The 24,674-nt window shown below is 37.5% G+C and overlaps 1 pseudogene; it reads left to right on the top strand.

The window, feature by feature from the left end:
* Nucleotides 1-264: 264 nt before the first annotated feature.
* Nucleotides 265-1,334, top strand: LOC101676698 (annotated as a pseudogene).
* Nucleotides 1,335-24,674: the final 23,340 nt, after the last annotated feature.

Raw genomic sequence — 24,674 nt, 5'->3', positions numbered from 1 at the left:
TTTTTAATGTTTGAAATAGGACCCATTAGTCTCAGCATATAAACTCACGCATGCTATAAATGTAAGGTTGAAACTGTAAAAAGAGTGCTGATGTCAAAACTATTTTAAATTTATAATGTTTACATAAAGCATCTCAACACGGAAAGTTAAAATAAACTATAGGCATAGATACCAGCGAAATGTTCAGCGTGCTTTGGGTAGTTAACAGATTAACAACATGAGTAAAATTATATATTTAGCCTGACACGGACATCAGCGTGGGTGATGGCTGCTGCTTCCCTCGTGCCCATATTGGCCACCCAGGTGCTCTGGACCACACAGAACTGCCCATCTGCCATCACCCCTTCCACCTCTTGGTAGTTGAAAATGAAGCTGTTGTCACTTTTGGAAGGAAACTTGCCTGGCAGATCAAGCAGGAAATGCAGCAGGAGGTGGAAGAATGTGTGGCATCAGGTGACAAGCAACCACACCGGAGTGTGGTTCTGGTTGATGAGAAGCCTGTAGGTCACTCCTATGTCCTCTACAAAACCAAGGCAGCTGCAGAAGTGGGAATTGACAGTGAGACAATTGTGAAACCAGCTTCAATTTCTGAGGAAGAACTGTTGAATTTAATCAATAATCTAAATAATGATGGTAATGCAGTTGGCCTCCTTGTTCAGCTGCCTCTTCCAGAGCACAGTGAGGAGAGAAAGATCTGCAATGCTGTTTCTCCAGACAAGGATGTTGGTGGCTTTCATGTAATTCATGTAGGGCAAATGTGTTTGGACCAGTATTCCATATTATCGGCTACCCCACGGAGTGTCTGGAAAATAATTAAATGAACTAGCACTCCAACCCTACGGAAGAATGTGGTTGTGGCTGGGAAGTCAAAAAATGTTGGAATGCCCGTTGCAATGCTACTACACACAGATGGGGCACATGAATGCCCTAGAGGTGATGCCACTCTTATAATATCTCATTGATACATACTCCTGAAGAGCAACTAAAGAAACACACAATTCTTTTGCAGACATTGTGGTCTCTGCTGCAGACAGTACAGATCTGATCACAGCAGATATGATCAAGGAGGGAGCAGCAGTCGTCCATGTGAAAATAGAGTTCAAGATCCGATAACTGCTAAACCAAGTTGGTTGGAGATGTGGATTTTGAAAGAGGCAGAAAGAAGGCTGGTGACATCTCTCCAGTCCCTGGGGGTGTAGGTCCCATGGCAGTGGCAGTGCTAATGAAAAATAAGTACCGCAGCAAAAAAGGCACTGAAGCTTGAAGAGCAGGAAGTATTGGAGCCTAAGGAGTGTGGAGTAGCAACTAACTATTGTACCTTCTGTCTGTCATGAACAGCTCTCCAAGTAAGTTAAAGAGGCAGAACAGGCCAGTAGAAATGCAATATTTTTGTTTATTTATTTTACTGAAATGGTTTAAAAAGATGCTTTGTATTTACTGAAAGCTTAAATGGGTGGGTGTTTGTGCACATAGCTCTGTAGTACCTCATCACGGAGCATGCAGGTATCATGCTGGCTGGTGTGATTCAGCTAAGAGAAGCCATTACCCTATTGAGTCACATGAAGGACATTGTCATGTTAAAATGGATGCTTACCTTTGTCAAGACACTTCAGTTAAAATCTGCCTTTTCTAGGACTACATTTCCCAAGTGCTATCCCAATAAAAGTTGATACTCACTTTAGATTCCAAACCTTTCGAGTGCAACTGATCAAACCAAGAGAAAAATGCTGGTAGAGAAAATCAGGGAAAAGGTAAAAAGGAAGAGATGGAAACTCGGTAGAAAAAAAGATGACTCTAATTCTTATATATTGCATGTAAAAACTACATGTTAATGGTGTCCTGAGCTGTTATGTCATGGCTTAGTCATTGGGAAAATGTTCAGGGTTGTTTGATGTACTGTTAGCCTCATTTTAGTTATAGTTTCCACATTTCCTTCCAGGACTGAATGCCCTATTTTGTAGATTATTTGTGTATATTATGATAATTGGCTTTTCCTATAAACTTAAACTTAATCCTCACATCTTTGTACTGATGGAGGTATCTATATAGTCTCCTTGGTATATCCTGAAACCTATTTTTTTAAAACAAAACTTGGGCTGAATGATCATTAGGACAGCTTGTATATGTATGCAACTTACTTTTCCAGCAAAGAATTGTTAGTAGCTGCCTGCTTTCTTCTGATATACCTGTTGACTTTCCTCAATGGGCTTTTGAGAACCTGAATTAATATTTAATTTAATCAGACTCTCTGATTAAAAGTTTTTTGTGTGTGTGTTTGTTTCACAGCTGGGGTTTTTATTGTTGTTGTTGTGTTTGTTTTTTTAATAAAACACTTCTGACTGGTGTGGGGGAAAATAAAAGATATATTTAGTTAGTTTAGAAACAAATATTTTTTGAGGGCCTGCCATGAACCAGGTACTGCGCTTGAAACCAGACATAAAAATATAAATAATATTTCTGTATTTGAGGCACTAAATATTTAGGGGAGAATAATACATACACATAGTGGCAACTTAATGGGGTATTTGCTGAGCAAGAGGACTACTAAGGAAGGAAGGGTACTAAGGAAGACTCAGGGTACTAAGTGAGTATAGACAAAGGGGAAACTGACTCGGTTTGGAGTTTAGGTACAGGCTTCCTAAAAATTATAATGCCTGAGTGAGTTCTGAAAAAAGGGTAATATCCATGTGAGGGACAGTAAGAGGAACATTCAAGGCAAAAGGAAAAAAAGTGAACAAATGTGTCGAAATGTGGAATAGCACCAGGTATACTAAGACAAACACACAGTTCCAATCTAAATGTAAATTATAAGGCATGAATTTGGGGGAGATGAAGCTGAAGAAGTAGTGTTATAAATTAAATGTTTGTGTCCACCCAAATCAATATGTTGAAGCTCTAACCTCAAATATGATAATATTAGGAGGTAAGGCTTTTCAGTGGCAATTAGATTAAGATGAGGTCATGAAGGTGGGCCCCTGCTGATGGGATTAGTGCCTCCATAAGAAGAAGAAAAGACACTAGAACTTCCTCTATCCACCAGGAAAGGACACAGCCAGAAGGTGGCCAACTGCAAGGGAGGAAGAGGGACTTCACTAGAAACCAAATCTGGTGGTACGTGGATCTTGGAACTTCCAGCCCCCAGAACTGTGAGAAATAATTATCTGTTGCTTAAGCCATCCAATCCATGGTAGACTACTATAGCAGCCCAAGCCAATTAAGACAGGTAGGTAGGAATAAGTTCATGAAAGGCCCCAAATACCTTATGGAGGAGCTTCCATTTTACTTTGTAAGCAATGGGAAGTCATTCAAGGGTTTTATCTGAAGCCAAAGTCAGAGTTATATTTAGATGAGTGACTGGCAACTTTGCTAAGCATGATCACAAATCATATAGCAGAGTTATCAATGAAGAGACTATTGTAGTTAATGAAGGAGAGAGCTGTTTACAGCTTATAGTAGTATAAAAAAAGAGAAATAAAAATTCAACAAATTTGTAGGAAGATAAAAATAATAAGATTGTGTTAATTGTTGTGTGTGTAGTTAATGGGCAAGTGAAGAGCCAAGAGTCATACCTGAGTATTACACCTAGAGAAATGGGTAGATGGTAGGAAAAATAAAGGCTATCAGGAATACAGGAAGAGGAACAGGATGGGGCACAAAGAAGAGAGGAAGAAGACACATCTTTGACGTGATATTCAACCTGCCTGCAGAATATCCAAGTATATCCAGCAAAAAGTTGTTTTTGAGCCTCATTCCAGTGGAGAGGGAGAAATGCAAATTTGTATGACATGAGAGACAAAGAGATTTCTTAAGCTTCTAGAGAATAAAGAAGAAAACCCATGAAATAATCAGAAATCATAATGGCTCTAGACCTTTAAAAAAAAAATGAAATTCCAAAGACAATAAACTTGAAGGCTGTGGCCCCACACAAGTCTCATATGCAGTACCTGTAATTAAGTCTAGAGGGAGAGGCAGGTCTTGAAAATAATTGTGGGAGTTGCTTTTGTAAGGTGGACTAAAATGGAATATAAGACCTACAAATCCAATCAAGTGTGAGAGCTGAATTGGCAAGAAAGCCACACCCTAGACTAAGAAGAAGTAAGACTGCTAAAGAGGTAAAACAACCCAGGGCTCTTAACTAGAGGCAGGAAGCAAGCTATAGAGGCTGCTCAGGCACCAAAAATGTCTTATTCCAATGCTCTCTCTTTGGAAATAGCCAAGAACAGAGATGGAAAAGGAAGAATGACATAGAAGTGGAGGAAATCTTACAGAAATAGAGTAAAAACAAAACAAAAAGCAAAGGGGGGAAAATACTAGGAGATTAGAGAACAAGCATACTATAATAGGAGTTACAAAGAAGGAGATTGGGGGGGAAATGGAGACAAGGAAATCACTGAATAAAGAACTCAAGAACATTTCTCAGAACTCAAGGACATGAGTCTGCAGACCAAGAGGGCCCACCATATTCACAAATAGACTCGTACTGAGACTTATCATGATACATTTTGAGAATATGGGAGGAAGGAGAAGATTCTACAGCTTTCTGAGAAGGAAGAAAAGGCTTATATGAAAAGGACAGAAATAAGAATGGCTTCAGACCTCTCATAGCAACACTGGAAATGAGAAGAGTGGGGAAAATGTCTGTGAGATTATGAAAAAAAAAAAGTATTTCCGATCTATAATATAATACTCAGGCAAACTATTGATCCAATGGGCATACAGGGCACCTAGATGGCACAGTCTATTGACTGTTCTACTCTTGGTTTCAGCTTAGGTCATGATCTCAGGGTTTTGGACTGAGACCTCAGTCAGGTTCTGTGATCAGCATGGGGTCTGCTTGAGATTCTCTTTCTCCCTCTCTCTCTGCCTCTCACATGTGTGCACTCTCTCTAATAAATAAATCTTTTTTAAAATGTGAGAAAAGAATTAGATTATTTTGAGATATCAAAGTCTGAGAAATACTTCTCATGCACAATTTCTCAGCAAGTTGCTAGAGGACACCCTGCCAAATACAGAGAGTAATCCAAGGAAAAGGAAGTTATGGAATATAAGAAATAGGACACTCAACACATGAGAGCAGCAAAGGGAATCCCAGGATAATGGTGAATAAAGACCCCAGGAAGACAGCAGTATACCAGTTGTATACAGGCCAGCTAGTCAGGGTCTGAGGAGTGTACTCCATGGTTACACTTGCTGAGTAAGTAATGATATCATTACCAAGATGGCTGAATGGACCACATGCTGAGGACATTACACATTACACACTCAAAGAAGTTCTGCTTTTTGCAAACATCTGAGAACTGGAGGAACTGAAGGCTAGCTAATATGAATTTGAAATCCAAAATACAGAGCAGGACTATATTCCTATTAAAAAACAGTAGTTGGGGGCATCTGGGTGGCTCAGTGGGTTAAAGCCTCTGCCTTCGGCTCAGGTCATAATCCCAGGGTCCTGGGATCGAACCCCGCATCGGGTTCTCTGCTCAAGGGGGAACCTGCTTCCTCCTCTCTCTCTCTGCCTGCCTCTCTGCCTACTTGTGATCTCTGTCTGTCAAATAAAGAATTAAAAAAAAAAAAAAAACAGTAGTTGGCTCAAGACCACTCTGCCCATAAGCCACTGTGGCGGGACCTACATCTTCCAAGACTAATTCATGATCTTGCCCACTTACTTGTCTGGGAATGCCTAAATTCTCAGAAAAGCAGAAGCCATATTATGACCTGGAAACTCTATTCATAGATTTTCTTCTAAAAGCCTACATCTGTCAGTGGTAGTACTCTCCTCTCTGTCATAGCTAGGTTTGTACTCACTACTACCTCTTTATACTATCACCCTTCACATTCTTTTTGATGAAAATAATCACTAATAAAAGTAATAAAACATTAAACTGAGAATCAAAGTGAAAAGAAAAACATCTGTAGGGATATAGATCAATCTTACCATAGTGGTATATTTTTCTGAGTCCAATCAGCAAAACAGAAAACTAATTTATTACATTACAAACACCAGAGTTATTTAATACAGGAGTTAGAAGGCTAAGAGAATGCAGAGGAAACACTAAAAGAAACCCAGAAGTAATAACTGCAGGAAAGAGCTACCATATCCTAGGCCTGGGCAACAAAAGGGAGAAGAGGTTATAAGAATCCAGATTCATAAAGGAGGGGCCTGGAGGAGTGAGTTCAGACATTTGTAAGGATCCCATCTGTTTCATCTGTACTTGAGGCATCTCTGAGGCTGGTTCTGGAACTGCCAAAAGAACATGGAGACTGGGGCAAATTACCACTGTTGGGACTAATCCTGAATGAAATGGGAAAAAACTGAGAAGTGCCTTCTCCCTCTTCCCACACCCCATTGATAAAAACCTTCCAGGAAGCCATCTGGTAAAGCAGTCTGGGAAATGTCACTGGCAGAGGCACAGTCCCAGCTGCCCCAGCCGCAGCATCACAGAGTAAAGGAAGGCACACTTACTGCTGAGGACTCCAGATAATGACTAGCTCAGCTGGCTACATCTGGAGATGAACCTAAAGATGGGGAAGGGTTTTGAGGTTTCTGTGTTGTTTGAATCTGTTGCAAGAAGATATCTAGCTCTTACTTGAAATTTTAAAATGAAAGATTTTTAAGGGAAGCTTTAAGTTGATTATCAAATGAAATATATTTATATTTGCCCAATACACTCATGAAAGGAATAAAACTATTTCATAAGAAGGATACCATTTACAGGGGTGGCTGGGTGGCTCAGTGGGTTAAAGCTTCTGCCTTCAGCATGGGTCATGATCCCAGGGTCCTGGGATCGAGCCCCGCATCGGGCTCTCTGCTCAGCAGGGAGCCTGTTTCCTCCTCTCTGTCTGCTTCTCTGCCTACTTGTGATCTCTGTCTGTCAAATAAATAAATAAATAAATAAATCTTTTTTTTTTTTTAAGAAAGATACCATTTTCTTTCACATTATGCAATACCTAGTACAGTGTTGTATGGCATGAAGAAATTTCTAAATAACTAATTTAAAACAGATTTTTACATCCAAATATATTTTATGGTGAATAACTAAAAATAGAAAATGCAAAGTGCCCATACTTTGTCAAAGGGCTGAAAAGGGTGCTATAAATTGGTCATGAGGAGATAAGATCAAGACACTGAACCAAAAAGTCCTGGCTTTGGACTACCGGCTGGCTCTACCATTTACTATTTGGGCAAATTGCTTCATCTTTCAAAGACTCAGTTTCCTCAATCTATAAAATGAGGAAAATATTCCCAGATGAAGATGTGGCAGCGTCTTAAGTGAAACTAGATTAAATGGTTGTCATTAAAGAGAGCGCAAAACAACAGGATTTTAGAAATTATGGATTGAAAAAGATTGAAAATTATTCAAACATAAACTTTTCACCTAAGACGTATATTTCTCTAGATCTGGGTTGATGTTACAGCTTTTCCTAAACCGAGAATACAAGCAGACGCAATAAAGGATTGGTTCACTAGAGATTTGATGCTGTTATTTGAATATGTCTAATTTGTGAAAAGTATAATATGCTGGATGCTGTGCTAACCTCTCCCAAGAAAAGCCTAACTGGTTGGCTCGCACAGTCATAAACTTGAGACACCACCAACATACACACAAGCAAAGTATGCTCTTGGCTTTGGGACTGCCATTGCTATTTGCAGAGACTAGTGATGTTTGCCTGATTCCAAGACAACACAAATTACTTCCGTCTTTGTTCAAATTTCATCTTGGATTGTTGTAATCAAGTTTTTTGGTTTGTTGACGCTGTTTTCCAGCCCTGAGCAGTTCTGGCATGTCATTTGAGGCTGGGTTTCCCTTTGTCCTTACATTTTTCACTTCCACTTTGTAGCTACTCACTGAATTCTCCAATGCTTTGGCTACTCAGGGTGTATAGATCTAAATATCACTAGATATGATGGTAAACCTACGCACTGGTTTTAGTCATTCACTCATTCATTCTTAAACTTATACATTTATTGTCTTCCAAATATTGAGTTCCATGCTTGATGCTGTATATACATAAACGAGACAATATACTTGCCCTCAACAACATCTAGAAAAGGAAAAGGACACAGAAACAGAAAATTAAAATACACTGAAAAGATTTTAAAACAAAGAGACTTCAGAGAGGTAAGAAAAATAGATAGATCCTGGAGGAGTTCAATTTTATATTCGTAACAACTCCAGAAATTTTAGCAGGAGGAATGTTAGATGCTATCTTCTCTAGGATCTAAAGAAATCCTGGGACGCCTAGATGGCACAGTTGATTATGCATCTGACTCTTTCTTGGTTTCAGCTCAGGTTGTGATCTCAGGGTTGTGAGATGGAGCCCTGCATCAGGTTCTGCATTCAGCACAGAATCTGCTTAAGACTCTCTCTGCTACCCCTCAAAATAAATAAAAATAAATCTTTAAAATACATAAATACATACATCCCTAGCTAATTTTGCATTTTCCCTGAAGACTCACCCACTGCCTTTTGTACGTGTGGCTAGTGTTTATGTGTACATCCAGGTGTCTCTCTGTGAGTTGTTGTTGTTGCATTACTAATACTGTTATTGTGTTGTTTTTGTTAATATTTTCCTTTTTGTTCTTTGCTAAACAGATATGTGAATTTGGTAACTGCTCCTCACCCTGTATTGCCAAGGAAGTCCTGGGTTATATGAAACATTCCCTTGAAATCAGATCTTGGTCACCAATTGACAATCAACATCCTACTATTAAGTCAGTGAAGAATACAAGTTACAATACTTGTTGGAGGTAAATAGTTTAAAAATAAACTGATACTGGTCAGAATGCCTAAAATTAACAACACAGGAAACAACAGACATTGGCAAGGATGCAGAGAAAGAGGAACCCTCCTAACCCTCCTACACTATTGGTGGGAAGGCAAAGTGATACGACCACTCCAGAAAACAGTGTGGAGGCTCCTCAAAATTTTAAAACTAAAAATACCTATGACCCAACAATTGCACTACTAGATATTTATCCAAAGGATAAAAACAGAGATCTGTTATATATATAATGGAATACTATGCAGCCATCAAAAGAATGAAATCTTGCCATTTGCAATGATGTGCATAGAACTAGAGAGTATTATGCTAATCAAAATAAGTCAGAGAAAGACAAATAACATGATTTCACTCATATGTGCAATTTAAGAAACAAAACAGATGAGCAAAGGGGGAGGAAAGGAAATATAAGATAAGATAAAAACAGAGAGGGAGACAAACCATAAGAGACTATAAATTCTAGAAAACAAACTGAGGGCTGTTAGAGAGGAAGTGGGTGGGGGGAAGGAGTAACCAGGTGATGGGCATTAAGGAGGGCACTCAATAGAATGAGCACTGGGTGTTATAAGAAACTGATAAGTCACAAAATACTACCCCTAAAATTAATAAAACACTGTATGTTAACTAAATTGAATTTAAATAAAAAATTTTTTAAATCTCATTTTGAAACATGAATAGGTGTAATAATCTCATTCAGGGCTTCTCAATCTAATCTAATCTCACTACTGAAATTTTGGGCCAGGTAATCTTTTGTTGCAGAAAGCTGCCCTGTTCATTATTGAATGTTTAGCAGTATCTATGGTTTCTACTGGATGCCAGTAAGATCTCACCCAACAAGTCATGACTTATCAAAAATATAACCAGACATTGCCACATATCTTTGGAAGCAAAATCACACACAATTGAGAACCACTGTCCTAGGCAAAGTGCATGTGTCAGGTTAGCTGACCACTTGAGAGTCGACTCTCCAAACAACTGTTTTGCAGTTTATAGAGATATCTGAATAGTTCTGGCACTATTAGCTGGGACTTTTAAATTCTTGATATGGTTCCCAATTGTGAATGGATCTGAAATGAGGATATATACAAATAACCATAATTACAGATTAAAGCAATAAATTATTGAGTATCTAGAATTTGGCAGGCAAGGCAGCAGCTGATTTACATGAAAGTAGTGTGCACTGAGCAATTACTATGTATCCAGTAAATAAATATTACATCCATTATCTCATTTAATTTTCTCAACCTTATGATATAGACGCTATCTTTATTCCAGTACTACAGATAAGGAAACTGAGGTGTAGGAAGGTTAAATTGGAACTTCTAATCAAAATGCTCAGCTAAACTGACACAGGAAACCAACACCTTCTATTACCACAAAAACATAAAAATGTTAGATTAAGAAACATACATAGTTTTTAATTAAAATTAATAGTAAAGATTCAAAGCAAGAAATGTTATTCTGAGGCCCAGAAATGAGAAGGGAATACACAGTAGTAACAGAATATTGAGATCAGGTGGGTATAATGACATCACTGGGGTCTGAGATACTAATACTCTGACAGAATACTGGTATTAAAGCCTCTGAATAAAGTCAGAAGTCAGGAAAATCCCCTTGGCAAAGTTCCACCTACTAACAATATGGCATTATTATAAGCCATCGACCCTGAGCCTTGGATGGAAGATGTCTTCCTCAAGAGATAAGATTCCCCAGCTGACATCTAGCAAAAATGTAATATCCAAATTTGTTTATGACTTGCAGGGAGACGCAGAGCTAAAAAACTAACATAAAAACATCTCCAAAGTGAGTGAACATATAGGACTATATCAGAAGTAGCTATAAGGGCGCCGGGGTGGCTCAGTGGGTTAAAGCCTCTGCCTTCGGCTCAGGTCATGATCCCAGGGTCCTGGGATGGAGCCCCACATCGGGCTCTCTGCTCAGCAGGGAGCCTGCTTCCTCCTCTCTCTCTCTGCCTGCCTCTCTGCCTACTTGTGGTATCTGTCAAATAAATAAATAAAATCTTTAAAAAAAAAAGTAGCTATAATCAATAGGGTCATTTCCATGGATCAAAAAAAAAAAAAAAAAAGAAAGAAAGAAAGAAACCTGAACAATATATAGTTCCATCAAGAAAAGAAATATTAGTGTTAAATTTTAAGAGTGGCATTTAAAATACTGAATTTTCTACTTACTTTAATTCTCCAAGTGACACATATATTAACCTCTATACAACTAGTATGTTTATAGCAAGCAATCAATAATTGTCTATTTACTCAACAAACATTCTGGAGCATCTCCTAAATGTAAGGTGCTAGGCTGAGTAAGACATGGTACTGGTCCTTATAGAACGCAGATTTCAATTACTTTCCTTTTTAAAAAATGTATTTATTTTTATTGTGGTAAAATACACATAAAATTTACCATTTTTACCACTTGTAAGTGTGCAATTCAGTGGTATCAAGTACATTCACACTGTTGTGCAACTGTCACCACAATTCTTCCGCAGAACTTTTTCATCACCCCACACTGAACTTCTGGACCTATTAAACGATAATTCCCCAGTCCCTTCTCCCCCTGCCCCAGGTAACCAATGGTCAACTTTCTGTCTCTGTGAATTTGACTAGTCTAGGTACATTGTATCATTACAACAATGCGATATTGTTTTCTCATGTCTGGCTCAGTTCACTTAGCATAGTATCTTCAATCTCCATCCAAGTTGTGGCAAGTGTCAGAATTTCATTTCTTTTTAAGGCAAAATAATGTTCTGTTGAATGTATACACTACATTTTGTTTATCCTCAATTACTTTTAAATGGCTAATCTCTCATTTTCTTTCCTTCAAAGAGATAGTGTCTGTCACATCACAGTAGCTCCCCCCGATGCCAGGTTCCTGCTTTCGCTGCCACCCCTGAAAGTATAAGGTGCTCTTTTTTACGATTTTTGTTTTCAAAACTATTCCTGACCCTTCTGTATTTCTCTTTATAAGTCATCGGAACTTACAGGTGTCTTTTTCTAAGGTAATATTTTCTAGTTTATGAATAGTCAGAAACATCAAATTGGGCAATTTCAGGTATGTAAAGAATTCAATCTGAGCATCAGTTCTTACTGGTTTCTTCGTTTGGGTAGTATCACTAGCCCAGCCAAGACTATACTGCCACAGTGCATTTTGCTCCAGGACCAACGTGCCTAGCTCTCCAACATGTTTAGATACCCTTCTCAGTTTCTGAATGTAGCTTATTCTCCCTGTTTTATTACATTCATTCTTTTTTGTCTTCAAAAACAAAAAAATAATAAGCTGAATCAAACTATAAAGCATTTAAGAAAACATTGCCTGAGTAGTCAACAGAAGCTGAAGAATCATTAATAACAGGAATAAAGAAAGATTTCAAAATAATATAATTGTCATTTTATAATATCCAATGAGGGAGAAAAAGAAACAAAACCCTAAAGAAAGAATATTATTAAAGGTGGATGCTGGGCGGGGGGGCTCCTGGGTGGCTCAGTCAGTTAAGCAGATCACTCGAGATTCTGGCTCAGGTCATGATCCCATGGGTTATGAGATCGAGTCCCATGTGGGGCTCTGTGCTCTTCATGGACTTTGCTTGAAAGTCTCTCCCTCTCTTTCTGCTCCTCCCTCCTCCCTCCCTCTCTCTCTCTCTCAAATAAATAAATTAAAAAAAAAAAAAAAGGTGGATGTGGAAAACAAATTTCTTGAAATCTAAATTATAGTCATTGAAATTAAAAAAAAAAAATCAATAGCTAAGATAAACAAGATTCCCCTGAGAAGACAATCCCTGAATAGAAGAGAGCTCTGCAGGAATCATCCAGAACATAGTGTAAGAGAGAGAGAAAAATATGAGAGTTTAAAAGACATGGTGCTCATTATATCACAGACTTGTTTTTCTTATCCCTCATCCTGCTCTAGTTTTGTGTGTATTCATATCCCATAATGGGAGAGATGGAGGCAGGCTTGTGCTCCTTTAATAAATTCCAGGCCCTATAATAAATGTTCACTACCACTCTAATCCCCCCTGCTAACACACTTACTGCTCATGACCTAAAATTTGGAATATGACTGTGCTTTGAAGGACTCTGTGGGCCACCTAGACTTAAATCCACTTCTCAGAGAGACTACATTGGATAGTGAATATTTTGTACTCTCATTTTTATATCAAAAGGGCCCTCCAGATGGTCTATTTCTTGTTGGCTCAGCCCAAAAACACATGCATAAATCAGCAGCAAATTTGGTAATAGGACACAACATTTGGAATCAAAATGATCCACTGACATGATCATGCTGTGTTTCCTAGCCATGCTTTGATCTCTCAAATCATAGCAAAACTCACTTCAAAATAAAAACATGTCTAAATATGCCATTCTAATTGTATTCAAAAAATCAGATTCATGAACACTTTTCAATCAAGCAAGTATTTTACTATTCTGTGTAGAAATTACATGTGCTACTGTCACTATGGGTAGTTCATGATTTTCATAAGAAATCGAAGTTCATCTTAATGTGATTCTTTTAAAATTAGAAATGTTCTTCTTAATTGATGAGGCTGCTGTAATCTTTTCAAAATCTTTTTCAAATGTAGTTTATCTTATTCCATAATTTTTCTTATTACTGTTTTTAGACATAAGTTTCCTTGGAAACAGGACTTTCAATGGACTTTAGCCCCAAATAGGCTAAAAAATTGCCTTTATCCATTTATCATTTCATTGTAATTAAATCTATATGATGTGGTCTGTTCTCATGTATAGTGTCTTGTTTCCATGGTAACTGAGATTTTTTTACTACCCATACTTTGAAATGCCTTCACAGTATTTCTTGATTAACTCATGAGCCCAAAATTGCATTTTGTAAACTTACATGTAGTGGAACTTATAAAGAAAGACTGTAAAAAAATTATCTTGTTTTCTATTTCTTTGAAATTTGCTTTTGTTTTTATGATTCTTTTTCCTGATATGCTGCTCTCCTAGAGCAACATAATTTTGTGCCACTATGAAAAGCAAAATCCATGACTAAATTTAGCAAACCCGATCATTTTTGTGGTTGGATTGCCATCTACAGTTCTTAAGACCCAGTGGCTGAGTGAAAAGAAGATCAACTGTGACATTTCCACAAAATGGAGAAAGCAAAAATGATTTGAGTAGCAATTTTCATTCTTTTTTTGTTATTATTTTTAATGATTTATTGTTGTGGTTAACCTACCAATAAAGGAAATATCATACCTGCAGTTTTTGCCATTAACACAAGCCTCTGTTTATTCTAAGATTTCAGGACAAATCAGAAGGGCTGTAGTTACAGATCATATCCCAATTACTGGAGTAAAACTATGAATCTGTAAATCTCACTATCGTGCTAATGGCATTATAAAAATAAAAAAGTTCTTATTCTTGCTATAGTGTAATAACAAATAATAACGAATTATACCTAGAACCATGCAACTGTTCAATAAATATTTATCAATCACCTACCATAGCCAATACTATCGTAATCCAGGTTCTGGACAATCTTAAATCCTAACAGCACCCAATTTGACAAGCTTATGGTTCTAAAGATTCTCTTGGCCTGGGATGCTATAAGAGCTAAGCTCAAATAATATCTTCAAGTTTTTTCTGAAACCACAGACTGAAGTAATTCAAAACTAATCGCATGACAAATGGATGGAGGAGAACCTATCCATGACTGAACTCTCCTACTAAATCCCATTTTATGAGTATTGTATGAGAACTCAAGCCATGGAAGGATCATGTACATGTTTTGCATGCTCTCCCTTATTCTCTGAACATATGGATATAACTGCTATTTATGTCAGAGTCATTAATAAAATCAGAAATTCCCTGGACCCATATTGTGAAGAACCAAACTACTTAAGGAAGACCTAGTCTATAGGAGACACCCTTAATTTCCTTAAATCCAAGTTTCATAATAGTCAAAAAGAGATAACAGTCTTATAGTACTAACTTTACAAAGCTGTCATAATAAATAATGAGATAAAATAGGGAGATGTTTTTTTAAAAATTCTAAAAGTATGATACAAATGTTTTGGTATTAACATTGTCAAGCTTATTTGGTGATATATATGGGTAACCAGGGTTTAAACCTACCAGAGATTCAACATGGAGAGCCAGCAGCTCTAAACTGAGGACTGAGGGAAGTCAGAATTCAGCAGCAAATAAGCTTTGACTCGGGCCTCTGTAAAACCCATAGCTCCTGCCATATCAGTGTATGCCATTCTTCAGTAGATCCCGAGGGACATGCTTGAATCACCTCTACAAAGTCCCACAAATACAACACTGCTCTCGCACTTCACTGTTTCCCTTGTACTTGACTGCCCCCTTAAAAGTTTAATGTTGCTGCCTACAAACAAAATGAAGATCCAAAGGAAAACTTGGTAGAGTTGGATCCTTCTCCAGAGACTGAACAATCAAATAAACTGCATGAATGAGAAAAATCTCCACTAATGGGAAAATGGAAAACTGTGCTATCTTTTCATACATATAAGCAATATTTCAGGAATCATTTAAAAGAAAGAAAGAAAGGAAAGAGAGAGGAAAAGAAGGAAGGAAGGAAGGAAGGAAACAAATTGACTTCTCTGTTAATAACCTAGTAAGTAACAACAAGAAATATTCAGCTCCAAAAATGTATCCTGTGAGAAATAATAAGTAACAAAAATCACAATGCTCCATAACCATTTTCCATCCTACACTCTAAGGGAAAAATCTGAAAGAGTATTTTTAAAGATAAAGCAATTCCATAATGACAAAAAAAAAAAAAAAAAGAAAGAAAAAGAAAAAGAATAAAAAATCGATAATAAAAATTTTAAATGTTCAATTGTTTTCATTTAACAAATAATTTGTTACCCTTCTACAGAGATAAGAAGTGGGGGGTGAGGGATCCTTCCAGGGAGTGAGAAGTACTTCATATTTTGATCAGGGTGCAAGTGAGGTTATAAAAATTCATCAGGCCACACATTTAAGATTATACTTTGCCTAAGTTATATCTCAATTTTTCTAAAATGGAAAAAAATTATTTTCCCATTGGGAAACACAATACATAAATCTGATGATGTTGAGTTCATAGTTTATCTCAATGGTTTGTTTGAAGAAACACTGAAATGTCTTACATTTCCAAGGGAAAAAAAGTTCTGGAAATCTGCAACATGATAACCTTTGATTTCTCACAATATGACTGAGGAAACTGTTCAATTTATTTGATCAAACTCATACAGAGATGATACTACATAATTAGGCTAATGTGTTTATCTTTCGCTATAACAATCAATTGAAATATCTGGTTCTTTTTCTTTTCCAGAGATTTTTTTTTTAATTTTTTATTTTTTATAAACATATATTTTTATCCCCAGGGGTACAGGTCTGTGAATCACCAGGTTTACACACTTCACAGCACTCACCAAAGCACATACCCTCCCCAATGTCCATAATCCCACCCCCTTCTCCCAAACCCCCTCCCCCCAGCAACCCTCAGTTTGTTTTGTGAGATTAAGAGTCACTTATGCTTTGTCTCCCTCCCAATCCCATCTTGTTTCATTTATTCAGAGATTGTTTTTTAATCAATATATATGATGATCTATGTTTATGATTAAAACCAAAAAGCAACCATAGAGCCCAAAAGACCTAGGCTTTGCAGGAATAAAAATCAAAGCAAGAGAAATGGACCTGAATAGAGAGATTCAGTAACTGATAAACATAGGTGGGAAATAAAGCCAGAAAAGGGGGGACAGAGGATTTCTAAAAAGGAAGCATAATTCTAAAGAAAGCCACTAAGTTTAAATTGATGTTGCTGGTAACATCAACTTGGGTTTAAAAAAAAAAATTTTATGGTCTTTTCTGAGCATGACTTGACCCTAAAATATTTTGTATTGGCATAAACTGGATTCATAATGTTAGGTCACTTTTAGTATCAATAATCCATGCCTTAGGTCTTAAAACAAAAAATTTTTAAAAAGAAAAAGAAAGAAAAAAACCAGCAATGTGTGCAAATGTAAGGTACCAGAGAGAATATGTGTAAAAGCAAGCAGATTCCCAGAAAATGTCAGCACCTCGTATGATGAGCTCTGGCAGCCATCTCAGTGTTGACAATATGCTAGAGAGGCTGGGAACATAAATCAATCTACATTTGTTCTCACAGGGACTAGGAGCTGGAATTACTGTTTCTGAAACTTGAGCCAATATTGTCACGGCAATATAAATGATGGAAACTTTGCCACTGTAGTTTGCTTCACCCATTGCATGAACCTCCTGGCAAACAGCGCCCTGGAATTTCATTAATTAGTGCTAACTATGATTGGCACTGCCAGAGAGAACAATGAAACAACCAAAGTGTTTTTATGAACATATGGGTGGCCGTGTCTCTAGCTGGATAATACAAGATTGGTTTCCAACTTATTAAAGCTTATTTATACTGCATATAATTTATCTAATTTTGCCTTTTTAAGCTAATTTATTATATTTTTCTCACTTCTGCAGGTTAAATTATTGAAGTATAAACTGCTGAACAAGTATAAGTTATTATAATCTTCATCTCGGTGAAAAACATGAGAGCTCAGATTGGAAAAGACCCGTTGAAGTGATCCAATTCTACACTTATTTTGTAAATAAAGAAACTCAGTCCCAGAAAACGTAAGTGATCTTCCCAACCTCACAAAGCCAGCAGTAGAATTAAGGCTAAAACCCAGGTATTCTGAATCTAGGATTTACCCTTCTGTATCACATGATCTCTTAATTGATAATTGTTATCACTAAATTAACACTGAGTTGACATGTAACAGTTTTGGTTGACATTGACCTGCTTCTTCTATGCCTTTTAACTAAACAACATATATAAAGTTTTCCATTTTCATACACCATTCTTCCAAATAAGTCCCTAATACAGGTTCCTTCATAGGTTCAAGGAAAGCATCCGTTAGACTCACTCCACTCTACCATGTTTGTTTCATCTGGGATGACAATTTGGAATGTTTCTTATTTAATTCATCTCTCAATTGGCGAAATCTTTACTAAGGAAAGCTGTATTTTTCCTCTCTTTGTATCAGTAAGCAAAAAGGAGTTTAGTGAACCTTTCTGAACAGTATTCATAAGTTTCAGAAAAATAAGGATAAATCATAAAATCCCAGACTTATGGGTCCAAATCACACCAGCTCTTTCTATATTTTGTTAAGTAGGAAAACATACATTAAAATTAGAACCACCAGAGCCTCTTTCTCTGGCAATTTCATGAATTCCTTGTCTTCAAATACTCCTTATTAGCTGCCACATCAGCTACATCTACCCTTTTTATTAATAATAAAAAACAAATCTCTTCACTTATTTAAGCCTCTGAAGGTCACAGCAGCAAACATTGTCTTCTGCTGGCTGTCCCTCCTCTTCCCCTCTTCCTTGGATATACAGACATGTGTCTTTGGTACTGTGTTTGGATGGAGGGGAAACTGGTGGGAGGAGGACATTTCAGTTGCTATTTTAATCTTGGAGGATTAAAAAAAAAATGAAAAGTCCTTTTTCTGAGTTACATTTGCCTAACACACTTCTAGATTCCATTGCATGGAGGATGCCACATAGTCAGGAGAATCTCCCAAGTTGATCTTGCTTTTCACTGAAATCAGGGACTTAAGGGCCTGCACTGGCATTTATATGGGAATGCCAAACAAGTGGTAAAATAATAAATGTTCCAGCCACTCACAGCAATAGAGGTCCAGATAGGTAACATAGAACTCGAACATTCAGTTCAAGCAACCATCGGGGAGTTACAAATTCAGAACATATTGTTTTTATTTCACCTTAAAATTGCTTTTAATGAACACTTTGTCTTTATAACTTAAGACCACATTAAAAGATCCTACAGGAACAGCACCACAATATAGTCACTGTGGACATATCCTCAGAGCAGTTGTCTGCTCTCTCACATAGTACCCTTTTATGAAGCTTGATCAGACACAGGTCTCTAGGTCTCAGCTCAGGAAAATCAGTTGCCCAGAAGCAACAAGTTTTATTATTCTCATGGGCACCATAAAACTACAGAGAATAGGTATGGTTAAGATGGTTAAGAGAAGTTTGTATGTTTATGTGTTTAAGGTAGGATGGACTTGATCAAGGTCACACGCTAAAGAAAAAACTGGATATGGGGATAAAAAGGGGACATGGGACAAATAATCTATGGGGGGGGTACTGAAGTTTTTTTATTTACTTTCTCAAGCCAGCCTTTCCACCTCTTGAAACACAACATAGCACAGAGTTTGAACCTTGGACTTCAGAGGCAGACCATCTAAGCAGACCAGCTCTATCACTTATTAGATCAATGACCTTAACCAGGTTAATGAGCCTCAAGTTCCTCATGTGTAAAATGAAGGAAAGAGTAACCCACTTTATACAACTGTCGGTCAAATAAGTCAATACATATATACTTGGAACAGCAGCTAAAGCATAGCAAACTTTAAACAATCTATCATAATCATCATTATCATCTCTACCTCAGCTCCACTTTCTCAAAGAATGAGGTATGGCATTAATTTAATTCAGCAAAATTATTAAACATCTATTGGTAATAAGCACTATAACAGGTGGTGAAAAGACAAAAATGAATCTCCTTCTCTCAGGTACTCTTAGCCTAGTAAGTAAAGAATTGCACCACATATGTTAGCATCAAAAACAGTAACACATGAATCCAGATCCCTAGGTTGTACAGGACAGGCAGCAGAAAATGGAATGAAAAACTCCTAGAAAATGGCTTGTTTTTGGCCTTGGGGTCTTCCCTAAGAGGCTGAAAGAGTCAGACCTGAAGGCAACTTCCTCCCACCCCAGTCTGACCATAGAAAAAGACCACCCCGCCTTGCCCCTTAGGGGCAATGCTATGTGAGATTGGAGGGGAAGGGGGTGTTTCTAACTCTAAACTCCAGGAGATTAGGATTGTCTAATTTGTATACATGGAAAATATGCAGCCAGATGAATGGTGGTAGCAGAGCCAACCCATGCACTAGTCATATCTAGAAACAACATCAGAAACAACATGTTACGATTCACCAAAAATAAGGACCCTGAGCTTCCATGACTATGTCTTCACTCTCCAAATGCTTGAAAATCAAGTCTGTGGACAGAAGCTCTGAACCTCACTCTGACAAATCTCCTCCAATGTGATGGCCAATGCAACAATATTTACAAGGCAACTAATGAACCAGAGCAAACACCCACATAGATACATGGTACCTTAAACTTAAACTGTCTTAATCACAAAGAAATATGTAAGTGATGCAGGTATGCAGTGTGTGCATAAACAGGAAGATTAGGTTTAACAAGAGTTGACAGTTGGCATCATAAAATCTTGCATTATGTTAAACAGTTCCATATTTAATATAATTTAGAGAGGCTACCTCTAGTCCATTTTTACTCAGTAAATCAAAGCCAGTGGAGTAAAGGCAATGCAGTTCATGGTAGATCTTAGGACACTTTCTAATCACCCTAACTCTGAAAGATGTTGTGTTTCTGGAAGGGCTTTCCTCTAACTCCAGTTGGTACCTTGCCTCTCCAAAGCACTGGCTCCCCATCACAAAACCATGATCCACACCTTGCTTAGTGAAATTTGTCCATTTCTTCCAGTCCAAGGACAAAAAAGAGGAGCTCTTTTTGTGATATATAGAGGAAATACAACAAAGAAGAACCACATTAAATTTGGTACCAGAACCATTTTTACTAGTATACCGCTGAGTACTAGAGAACACAAATAAGGAAATAATTTAGGTCTTCAATGAGTCTTTTCTTTGTTTTGTCATGACACTTTTACTCTTAAGATCTTAGAAGCAGAGAAGGACAAAAAATTTCAAATATTTTATTTGCTATAAAAATATGTTTACACTCTTTCTTTTCCTCTCAGATCAATACTTTGTTCAGGTGTGTATCTTCCTCAAAGACAAGGTAAACCCAAAGCTTTCAGCTCTCCCAAATAAACTAAAGATTCAGATTAAAGATCCTACTCCAAGGGAAACTGCAAACTTGTATTTGAAGTCCTCAAGCATTGATTCAATGGGTTAGAGCATAATGTTTGTGGAATACCAAATCTTCCCAGCAATAAGCTTCCAGATTGCCCTGGATTTTCTCATGGCTAGAATATCTTGGTCAAGAAGTCTAGTTGAGCTGAAATACCCTCCAAAGAAAAAAGCACGGATTCTCACTCTCAGTTTTGCCACCTAACGCAATGCTTAAAACTCATTATTAGAACTTAAAACTCAATACCTTAAAACTCATTATTCTTTTATTATAACAACAAAAATTTTAATTTTTCCTAAGCCACCCGCTTCTCTGGCTGTCATTTTTATTTCCATGGTTTCCCCTACTTTTCCATTCTCTGGTCTATTGTATTTTACCCCTTATAGCCAAATAAAATAGCCAGAGTAAGAATTCTTAGTTACCCAAAGTGCTGTTAAGTTATAAATTGAACAAGTCATTCAGGAGAAATAAAGAAGAAAAACCAACACCTTCTTTTTCTGCTTTTTCAGCTTCAGCCGCCAGCCAAACTTCAGGAAAGAGCTTATATATACTACCTTCACTCCAACCTCATTGTCATTTACTGACACACCCTTTCCTCATCACGCCTTCATATTTCTTAAGGATCAGAGTTGTCTTTTATATCAATTGCCTCCTGTCATCCTGAGTCATTTCAGTGTATATTTTGATGAACCACCCAACACCCTGACGCCATCATTTCATGATATCCTCCACTTCAAATCCTTACTTCTGCTCCAGAATCCATTCCCATCGATCTTGTAATCAATTCCTTCACCCCTATCAATCTTTGGAAACTTTGCTCTTTGATCTCATCATGCTCTCTATTGACTTCCTACCTCATTTTCTCAAGTCAGCCCGTCTCTTCTTGTCTTTACATTATTCCTAATCTTTCCTGGACCCAAGGGCAACCATTTTAAATAAATGTTCAGTATCGCCTTAATTCCTCCATCTCCTTCTCCCGGATCCTTGTGCTGATCTACAACCATTCATTTACTCCCCCTGCCCCAGTCAGCAAGAGCCACAGACAGTTTTGCAGCAGGTACCCTGCACAGTGATGTCTTGTACAAGACTGTTTAAACAAGGAGGAGTGAGAAGCACTGCTTGCCAAGCTCTAGATGTTGCCTTCGATCAGAGGGAAGGGCTCATTTGTCTACCACATATGAAGGTCACTTTTGCTCTCCAAGCCCTTTTTCTATTTCACAGACATGAATGTATCAACTAGCCATGGCCCACTGGGTAGCTGAGCACAGTGGGAAAAAAAAGAGAAATGTGTTTTTATCCAATATGTTTTCCTTGCAGTTATGTCATTATTGACCACTCCCTTGATATACTTCTGTTTCTTCCTTAAACTTGTCTACACCTTCTGTCGGAGTGGTTTCACTATCTTGCACCATCTCAACAATTATATCAGTGGCATCCAAATCTGTTTCTCCACCTCTATTTTCCTGAGTTCCAAATCCACCTTCCAGTTGCCTACTGGACATTTTCACCTAGCCATCCCATAAGCATCAAACACATTTCCCTTTCACCAGATTGCACCATTCCATATGTATCCCTTACTCTGCCGAGACTGATCAGATCAATGCTCTGCTGAAAAATCTTTGAGTGTTTAATGAAATCTAAAATACAAAGTACTATTTACTTTCAAGCACCTTTTACAACATAACTACAACTTGCCTTCCCCTTCCCCTACTCCAGTACTCTATTCTAGCCATATCAACCTGCTTAATTGTCCCTGAACGTATCATGAATGCTCTTATGTTACTCATTCATTGTCCCTACCTATTCTGGTCCCTCTCCTAAAATGTCTATCTCTTCTTTTCTCTCTGTATGAGAGAGAGAATATATGAGTCATACTCATTCTTAATTGTCCGGATCTAATATCCCCTTCTCAGCAGAGTTTTCCCTGCTGTCCTTTCCTCCAGCTAAAAATTAACTGCCCCATCCTCTTTATGCCTATAGCACTTGGAGCTTTTGTCATCACTTAGGGTCTTACTTATAAATTGAACACCCTATAAAATGTGAGACTGTCAATTATTCAGGACTTCAGAATCAAGTTTACCTGGTATACAGTGAGGAAATCAGCCACTCCACCTCCACTCTATGGTTTTCTAAATCCCTGTAAATTGTACATTGTTTTCTGATGTTTGTAGTTAAATTGTTAATTTCATGACAATTGTTTTGGTAAGAAGGAGAGAAATGTTGGTTCACTTCAATCGTTAATATTAACTTTTGTTTTTATTAATGTTGCACAGATTGGCACAGTCCCTGGGGCGGTAAAAAAAGAATCCATGGGGCAAGTACAATGCATGTTATAGGCAAAGGTTCAATGTAGACTAGGACCCTATAGTACCAACATCAACTGCCTGAGGTGAAAGCAGGAGCAAACATTTCAGGAGGCAGGAAACAGATTCATTTTCAACTTCAATGTTTTTCATTCCAATGACATATTTACCCACTTGGATCAACACCTTCTGGCTTTTTAGACATCAACACCCTAATGAACCTCTTCTTGCCATGCATTGGGATATATACATCCTATCTCTTAGGTATAACGCACCCCAACCCTACAAAGCTGAACTCTCAAACCTAGAGGAAGACACCCATATGTACCTTTATTCAGGTCATACTCTCTTCTTTTTTCCTCCACCTTCACAATGTAACAGTGTGACTGTCATTTCATCTTCTACATTCCATGCTCATGATTTACCCCTCCACTCTTGCACCCTTAATAATTAATATGCATTAGTTAAGAAACAAGAGAGCTTAACCAAAGGAAGGACTTGGTTCTGAGTATAATATAACAGCCACCTGAGAAGAGACACCAGCTTGCTGGCTCTGTAAATATAAGTGGCTTTTTTTTTTCCTACCTAAGATTTTCTGGATATAAACTGATCATATGACCCAGGAACATGTTAGCAGATTATTGGTTTCCAAATGAAAGCTTTGATTCCCTTCAGGTCAGATTCTTTTTCTTGAAAGTTCAAGGAATTAGAGGTCAACGTGAGTAACTATAATTAGTTTAAAAGGCTATAAGGCTTGATGTTGAACAGAGTTTCATCACAAGTAGCGGCATGACACAACTAACTCATCATTTTTCAAAGAGAATTTCTAAGGTGCTTCTTTTTCACTTCAGGAGAGCTTGGAGTTGGGAGTGATATCTGAACTATAGTGATTCCCAGGCCCTTCTACAAAGAGTGAACTCCTATTCCTGAACATCTACCAGAGAGCCAGATCTGTGGAATAGAACTTTGTGTGACTTCACTCTTCACTATCGCCAAATAAATTGTTAGCTTTGTCATGGGATGGCATTCCCCAGATTTATGCAAATGAGGGGGCTCTAATTTCACAATGTTAATTCAATCTTTTCAGAAATCATATCTCTGAGCTCATAATTTTATGTTATGACTATGTTGCATACAGATGAGGGCTATGTTTTGCTTCTTGCCATTCCTGCAAACATTCAGCATTTCTTCAACAAATAGAAACATTACCAAATTGCACTGCAGCTACCCAGTTTAGCTATACAAGCTGTTTTGTTCAATCAAAGAAGAATGCATAGAAATTCTGTTTTAAATCATATTCCTTGGTCCTTAGGTGGTTGATTTTAGAAAGAATAACTCCACATGCTAAATTCTGCGACTGCACTTGTTCTTTGTTGAATAGAAAACACCACTTTGTGCCTATATTTTATTAAACTTTTGCATAACCAGAAGGTAGCTTTTATATTAGCAGAGATTCTGTTATATGGAAAATTACAGTTGCCACTCAACCATCAACCTCATGCTGACACTCTTCCTCTTCTTGATGTTCTTAAGCCATGATAAGCTGAAACTGAAAGATATATTTTAAGAACCTAGGTCCAATGAAACATTATAACCA

The sequence above is a fragment of the Mustela putorius genome, unplaced genomic scaffold (assembly GCF_011764305.1).
Source record: "Mustela putorius furo isolate JIRA1106 unplaced genomic scaffold, ASM1176430v1.1 tig00000430_pilon_pilon_pilon, whole genome shotgun sequence".
Lineage (NCBI taxonomy): Eukaryota > Metazoa > Chordata > Mammalia > Carnivora > Mustelidae > Mustela > Mustela putorius.
The sequence above is the reverse complement of the archived record's forward strand: the minus strand, read 5'-3'. Positions and strand labels throughout refer to the sequence as shown.